This window comes from Triticum dicoccoides, chromosome 2B (genome assembly GCF_002162155.2).
Source record: "Triticum dicoccoides isolate Atlit2015 ecotype Zavitan chromosome 2B, WEW_v2.0, whole genome shotgun sequence".
Taxonomy (NCBI): domain Eukaryota; kingdom Viridiplantae; phylum Streptophyta; class Magnoliopsida; order Poales; family Poaceae; genus Triticum; species Triticum dicoccoides.
In genome coordinates, this window is record NC_041383.1 from 574,024,974 (window position 1) to 574,033,470 (window position 8,497).

An 8,497-nucleotide genomic window follows, 5' to 3' on the forward strand; every position below is an offset into this window, starting at 1 on the left:
CTACCCAAAGCGCAGGCTACTACCCCGATTAGAGGAGGAAGCACCTAAACCTACATCACCAGCGCATGACGCGGCCGACCGGCCACCTCGTGGCCGCGACAGAGAGGCCTCTCGGCCATCCACTCAAGCTGCACCCCGGCGTCGCTCAAAAAATACCAAGGCACGGGGAAATGCGCCAGACCTGCATGACATATTGGAGGACAAGGCAAGGCCAACAAGATCGATCTACGGATTGCGTGGGTGCCCCACGTCACTTGACGTTAACCGTCATGCCGGATATGGCAAATACAGCCAGGCCGAACACAGCAGACAAAGCTCATTTGGGCTACGCCGTGGTATAGCCCAGTACAGAGGCGCCGCACACCCACTATGCTTCACAGATGAAGTAATGGATCATCAAATCCCCGAGGGTTTTAAGCCCGTAAACATCGAATCATATGATGGCACAACAGATCCTGTGGTATGGATCGAGGATTATCTCCTTCATATCCACATGGCCCCCGGTGATGATCTACACGCTATCAAATACCTCCCACTCAAGCTTAAAGGACCAGCTCGGCATTGGCTTAACAGCTTGCCAGCAGAGTCAATTGGTTGCTGGGAGGACCTGGAAGCCGCATTCCTCGACAATTTCCAGGGCACCTATGTGCGACCACCAGACGCCGATGACCTAAGCCACATCATTCAGCAGCCAGAGGAATCGGCCAGACAATTCTGGACACGGTTCCTAACCAAGAAAAATCAAATAGTCGACTGTCCGGACGCAGAGGCCCTCGCAGCCTTCAAGCAAAACATCCGAGACGAATGGCTTGCCCGGCACCTAGGACAGGAAAAGCCGAAATCCATGGCAGCCCTCACAACACTCATGACCCATTTTTGCGCGGGAGAAGACAACTGGCTAGCTCGTAGTAATAACATGACCAAGAGCCCTGGTAATTCAGATACCAAGGACAACAATGGCAGGTCGTGTCGCAACAAGCACAAGCGCCGCATTAATGGCAACAATGCTGAGGATACGGCAGTTAATGCCGGATTCAGAGGCTCTAAACCCGGTCAGCGGAAAAAGCCATTCAAAAGAAATACTCCGGGCCCGTCCAGTTTGGACCGAATACTCGATCGCTCGTGCCAGATACACGGCACCCCCGAAACACCAGCCAATCACACCAACAGGGATTGTTGGGTGTTCAAGCAGGCAGGCAAATTAAGTGCCAAAAACAGAGACAAGGGGCTGCACATCGATGACGAGGAGGAGCCCCAGCCACCGAACAATAGGGGACAAAAAAGCTTTCCCCCACAAGTGCGGACGGTGAACATGATATACTCAACCCACATCCCCAAAAGGGAGCGCAAGCATGCACTCAGGGACGTATATGCATTGGAGCCAGTTGCCCCAAAGTTCAACCCGTGGTCCTCCTGCCCGATCACTTTTGATCGAAGGGACCACCCCACTAGCATCCGCCACGGCGGATTCGCCGCGTTGGTTCTAGACCCAATCATTGACGGATTTCACCTCACTAGAGTCCTCATGGACGGCGACAGTAGCCTGAACCTGCTTTATCAGGATACAGTGCGAAAAATGGGCATAGATCCCTCAAGGATTAAACCCACAAAGACGACCTTTAAAGGCGTCATACCAGGTGTAGAGGCCAACTGTACAGGCTCAGTTACACTGGAAGTGGTCTTCGGATCCCCGGATAATTTCCAAAGCGAGGAGTTAATCTTCGACATAGTCCCGTTCCGCAGTGGCTATCACGCCCTGCTCGGACGAACAGCATTTGCAAAGTTCAATGCGGTGCCGCACTACGCATACCTCAAGCTCAAGATGCTAGGCCCTCGAGGACTCATTACGGTCAATGGAAACACCGAACGCTCTCTCCAAACGGAGGAGCATACGGCGGCCCTCGTGGCGGAAGTACAAAGTAGCCTCTCAAGGCAATTCTCCAGTCCGGCTATTAAATGTCCGGACACCGTCAAGCACGCCCGGAGTAACCTACAAAAAGACCGCCTGGCACGCACCGAGCAAGCATAGCAGCGCAGCCCCAACCCCAGCCCTCGTGAAATTGCGGAACCAGTACCACGCGTACATAATTACGCTCTGGAAATACCATGGGCACAGGGGGAGGGGCACAACCATGGCACGCCCAAAATGCGGCTCAACCGCACTAGGGGCTCCCGATTTTGTCATTTCTTTTTTCTTACTTTCAGGAATCCACTCTCCGGAAGGCCTGCCCGGCAGTACAATCGCCGAACACACGATGCAACAGCCAGCGAGACCGCAAGCTACGTCGAATGTCCAGGTGGTCTCTATAACGAGCTAAATACCTGTCTTACATAAAGTGTCTCAGCTTGCCCCTGGAGGGGAACATGTCAAATAATCCCATCTCTTGCTTATTGCACTATTTATATCGTTCTGTTTTCACAGCAGCCTTTTAATAAACAATACATAGCTCTTCTCTATTATTGCATTCATTTTTTATGTAAATATGTTTAGTTATGACATTATGCAACCGTACACTTTGGTACGGCCAATACACCAGGGGCTCAAGTACCCCAGAATATGGTGTGAGAAGTCCGAACACTCTCACGAGTGTGGCACCCCGAACTTATAGCATTATATGCATCGGCTCCGAATCATGTCTTGGGTCAATAGTTGGGTTTGCCCGGCTCCCATGTTTTGGTACCTTACGTTCCGTTATATCGGCTAAGGTAGCGCTGGGAGAACTACTGCGATTGTGCCCCAGTTGAGTTGGGTTAAGCACCTCAGTAGAGAAAGCTAAAAGTGACCGTCATGATAGGGCGAGAGCCGGTCGCTGTTCGAGAGGTTTTCGAGTCCCTAAAGACTTATGCCGCTTAGAGCGAGGAGCTGGCTTTGTCCGGCCTAGCCGTGGATAGTGCCCCAAACTCGGTCTTCCGAATACTAGGGGCTTCACCAAAATTTAAAATTATAGAATTCTATGGCTAAGTGAGAGTGATAAAGCATTATAGTCCAATTGCCTTGTTCGTTGTGCTGAGCGCCTCCCTCGAAGGACCAAATAATGGGAACAAGAGCGCTCAGGTTTATCCCGAACACCCCAGCACTCATGGCATGGGGGTAGAAGCCGATGACTCGCATGTCTCAGATTTAATAAACGGCCACACAGAAGGTGATATTTTAAATTCAAAAAGCGTTGCTTAGCGCATATGAACAAGTTTTCAACGCACAGGATAACATGAGCGAGTTTACTCAAAGATTACATCCTTGGAACAGTCATTGGCCACAAGGCAGGCACCCTTCAGGACGCCCTCATAATACAACTCGGGCTTGTGATGCTCCTTCCCCTCCGGTGGCCCATCTGTCACCAGCTTCTCAGCATCCATCTTGCCCCAGTGTACTTTAACATGGGCAAGGGCCCTATGGGCGCCTTCGATGCATACAGAGCGCTTGATGACTTCAAGCCATGGACAGGCATCCACCAGCCGCCTCACCAGCCCAAAGTAGCTCCCAGGCAGGACCTCCCAGGCCATAGTCGGCCTATAAGGCCCTTCATGGCCTGTTCAGCTACCTTATGAAGCTCAACCAGCTGCTTCAGCTGGTCGCTCAAGGGCACCGGGTGTCCGGCCTCACAATATTGGGACCAGAACACCTTCTCTGTCGAGCTCCCTTCCTCGGCTCGGTAGAATGCGGCAGCGTCGGTCACACTGCAGGGCAGATCTGCGAATGCTCCTGGAGAGCTCCGGACTCGGGTAAGTAACAAGTAATTCACTTTCACGTGATTGCTTTGCATAAAGAATGCCTTACCCGCCGCTATCTTCTTCATCGCCTCAATTTCCTGGATGGCTTTTTGGGCTTCGGCCTTGGCAGATTTGGCGCTCTCAAGGGTCGGGGCAAGCTCGGACTCTCGAGTCTTTGAGTCAAGCTCCAAACTCTCGTGTTTTTTCACAAGAGCGTGGAGCTATTGCCGCACCTCCGCCACCCGCGCCTCCTACTTTTCTCGCTCGGTGCGCTCCACGGCCGCATTGTCTTCGGCCTTGGACTGCGCTTCTTTCAGGGTCGCCACCTCGGTTGTGGCCCCTGTAACCCTCGCGTTGGTCCTGCCATTTTTTGCATCCAGGTATTTTTTATATACTAACATCAGGTACTACTTACCTTCCTTGTCCTCGAGCTGCTTCTTGGCAAGGCCGAGCTTGTTCTCGAACCGCTCGAGGCTCTGCTTCAATGCATCAACCTCCGCAGTCAGTGCGGCAGAGGTCAGCAGCGTTGTCAACAAGTAAATCATCATCACCTAGCAAGTCATCTTCATCACTATTGAAATCAACATACTCGGGATGTGTTACCTTTGGACCTTTGGCCATGAAGCATCTTCCAATTCCTTCATTTGGTGAGTCAAATATGTCGTAGGAGTTGGTTGACACAAGTGCTAGACCGGCAACACCTTCATCTTGAGTATATTCAGAGTCGGAGTGATAGCTTCTCTCGGAGTGATGGTCGGAGTTGGAGCCGGATTCCCATTCACCAACATGAGCTTGATGTCTTTGTTTTGTGCAGATCCTTGATGACTTGTCCTTCCTTTCCGAATCCTTGCTTCTCCGTGAGGGTCTTCGTTCATAACGATCATCTCTACTCCTCCTCTCTCTTGGTGGTGATTCTTCTCTTTTGCTTCTTCTTTTTGGAGAATCTTCTCTTCTTTTGTAGGGTGTCGTACACTCATTGGAATAGTGTCCGGGTCTCCCACAATTGTAGCAATTGCGCTCTCGACTAGAAGATCTTTTGTCATTGTAGGACCTTGACTTAGAGCTTCTTTCTTTGCTTCTACTCTTGCATAATTTGTTGAAATTCTTCACCATCAAGCTCAATTCTTCATTGAAGGTTTGTTTCTCACTTGATGATGTGGGGGCTTCACATGAGGCTTTGTAAGCACCACTTGACTTGTTGTGAAGTTCCTCCTTATCCTTGAGTGACATCTCGTGAGCAACAATTCTTCCAATGACTTCCATTGGCTTGAGATCTTTGTAGTTTGGCATCATTTGGATCAATGTGCACACGGTATCATACTTTCCATCCAATGCTCTTAGGATATTCTTGATGATGAATCTGTCGGTCATCTCTTCACTCCCTAAGTCGGCAATCTCATTTGTGATAAGAGCAAGCCTAGAGTACATTTCAGCGACACCTTCACCATCCTTCATTTTGAACTTGTCAAGCTGACTTTGGAGGACATCCAACTTGGATTCCTTGACGGAGTCGGTACCTTCATGCTTATCAATCAAAGTATCCCAAATTTCCTTTGCATTCTCAAGACGGCTGATTTTGTTGAATTCTTCGGGGCACAAGCCATTGAAGAGGATATCACAAGCTTGAGCGTTGTATTGCAGCATCTTCAATTCATCTGGATTAGCTTCACGGTTCGGCTCTCTCCCATCAAAGAATTCACCTTGCAAGACAATACAAACAATAGCCCAAACGGCGGGGTTATGTCCGAGAAATATGCATTTTCATCTTATGCTTCCAACAAGCAAAATTTGTTCCATCAAAGTAAGGACCTCTACGGTGATAATTTCCCTCGCTAGACGCCATACTCTCCTAGGTTGTGAAACCAAGGCTATGACCACAAAAAGCTATGGAAATCAAAGCAAATGGAGACCAAAGCTCTGATACCACTTGTAGGACCTTGAAGTATGTCTAGAGGGGGGTGATTAGACTACTTGACCAAATAAAAACTTAACCTTTTGCCAATTTTAGACTTTGGCAGATTAAGCTATCTTTGGACAAGTCAAGCAATCATCACACAATTCAAGCAAGCATGCTAAGAGTATATAGGCAGTGGAAATTAAAGCATGCAACTTGCAAGAAAGTAAAGGGAAGGGTTTGGAGGATTCAAATGCAATTGGAGACACGGGTGTTTTTGGCGTGGTTCCGATAGGTGGTGCTATCGTACATCCACGTTGATGGAGACTTCAACCCACGAAGGGTAATGGCTGCGCGAGTCCACGCAGGGCTCCACCCAAGAAGGGTCCGCGAAGAAGCAACCTTGTCAATCCCACCATGGTTGTCGCCCACGAAGGACTTGCCTCACTAGCTGTAGATCTTCACGAAGTAGGCGATCTCCTTGCCCTTACAAACTCCTTGGTTCAACTCCACAATCTTGTCGGAGGCTCCCAAGTGACACCTAGACAATCTAGGAGACACCACTCTCCAAGAAGTAACAAATGGTGTGTTGATGATGAACTCCTTGCTCTTGTGCTTCAAATGATAGTCTCCCCAACACTCAACTCTCTCTCATAAGATTTGGATCTGGTGGAAAGAAGATTTGAGTGGAAAGCAACTTGGGAAAGGCTAGAGATCAAGATTCATATGGTAGGAATGGAATGTCTTGGCCTCAACACATGAGTAGGTGGTTCTCTCTTAGAAATGGTAAGTTGGAAGTGCAGGTTTGTTCTGATGGCTCTCTCCATGAATGAAGAGAAGGTGGAGGGGTATATATAGCCTCCACACAAAATCTAACCGTTACACACAATTTACCAAACTCGGTGGGACCGAATCAACAAACTCGATCGGACCGATTCAGTAAACCTAGTGACCGTTAGGAATTTCGGTGGGACCGACATGCAACTCGGTAGGACCGATATGGTTAGGGTTAGGGCATAATGTAATCTCGGTGAGACCGATTACACAAACTCGGTGAGACCGATTTTGGCAATTAGCTAACCAGAGAGTTGGTCAGGTAAACTCGGTGGGACCGATTCACTCTTTTCGGTGAGACCGAAATGTTACAAAAGGGAAACAGAGAGTTTACATTGCAATCTCGGTGGGACCGATCGCTCACTTCGGTTAGACTGAAACGTTACGAAGGGAAACAGAGAGATTACAATCCCATCTCGGTGAGACCGAGATCCCTATCGGTGAGACCAATTTTCCTAGGGTTTGTGGTAGTGGCTATGACATTTGAACTCGGTGGGGCCGGATAGAAAGAATCGGTGTGACCGATTTTGACTTTAGGTTTAGGTCATATGAGGATGAGAGAAAGTAGTTGAGGGTATTTGGAGCATATCACTAAGCACGTGACGCAAGAGGCTCATTAAGCAACACCTCATCCCTCCTTGATAGTATTGGCTTTTCCTATAGACTCAATGTGATCTTGGATCACTAAAATGTAAAATGAAGAGTCTTGAGCTTTTGATCTTGAGCCAATCCTTTGTCCTTGATATTTTGAGGGATCCACTTTCATCATCCATGCCATGCCATTCATTGAGCTTTCCTAAAATAATAGTCTTGGAATAGCATTAGATCAATGAGCTATATGTTGTTATGAATTACCAAAACCACCTAGGGATAGTTGCACTTTCAACATGTCAAAGAATAAGGCCATAAATTTATATAAAAGAATTTCCCTCTAAACTTCTTTGAGAAAATTGCTGCCAAATGCCTCATGCATTCTATGTGCTCCACTCCTGGCAACACAGCTTCTACTGCATACTCAAGTCCTTTGCATGCATCAGTGTGGATAACAAGACCTGGTGGGTGTCCTATAAGCTCACTTAAATTCTGGAAGAACCAAGTCCAGCTCTCTATATTTTCAATCTCTAGAACTCCAGATGCAACTAGGAAGATCGGGTTGCAAGCATCCACATCACATGCACTCACTAGTTGTCCTCTAATCTGCCATATAAAGCAGTGGCATCTACTGCAAGATAAGGGCTACATCCATTCAAAAAACCCTGCCAACAGGCTTTGAAAGAAACAAAAACTATCCTGAAGCACACTTTCTCTCTAGGTTTCCCATTTATTTTTGTCGGCGTCCTGGACTTGGGGGTATCCAGTCCTGCCTGCCTGCGGCCCACCACGTGGCTCCGTCGATGGCCTGGTACGGCCCAGCTTCAACATCAACACCGCAAGACCCTCGCGAGGGGCCAAGCCTCGCGAGGCGGACAATGCCAAGACCCTCAAAGGAGTTGGCCCCCTCAGGAGGGCTCCTGAGGGGCGGAGAGATCTATTCAGCTACCTCATGAGGCTCAGCTGACGTGAGCCATGATGACCAAGGCCAGGCGGGTGCAGAGCGCAGGTTTCATCTTCGGTGCAAGGGAGGCAAGCCGAGGTGCGGAGTCCCGAGGAATCAGTCAAAGGTTTCCATTCTGGTGCAACAAGACCAAGACTGCCAGGACGGCAGGACGGAGGTCATCACCGAGCCCACTGCAGCGTCACGACCAGAGGCTTTTCGCAGGCTGTCAGGACCCCGACTCAATGCCACATCGATCTAGCATGTAACACCTCATATCACTTTGCGGCCTCACGCACGGTATTCCCACGGGTGTCGCCCTACCTTTACCCGGGACCGTTTGCGCCTTTTGGCACACGTATATGACAGTGTCGCTAGCATCTATATGATAAGGAGCCCGGGCTGACATGGCTAGTCGTAAACCCAAAGTGGCACAAACTTACAGGGACAGGCATCCATGACCCAGCATCGAACGTGTCGGTCATCAGCGAGTGAATCCAGGCTGTAGCACTGGGCTAGCAGGA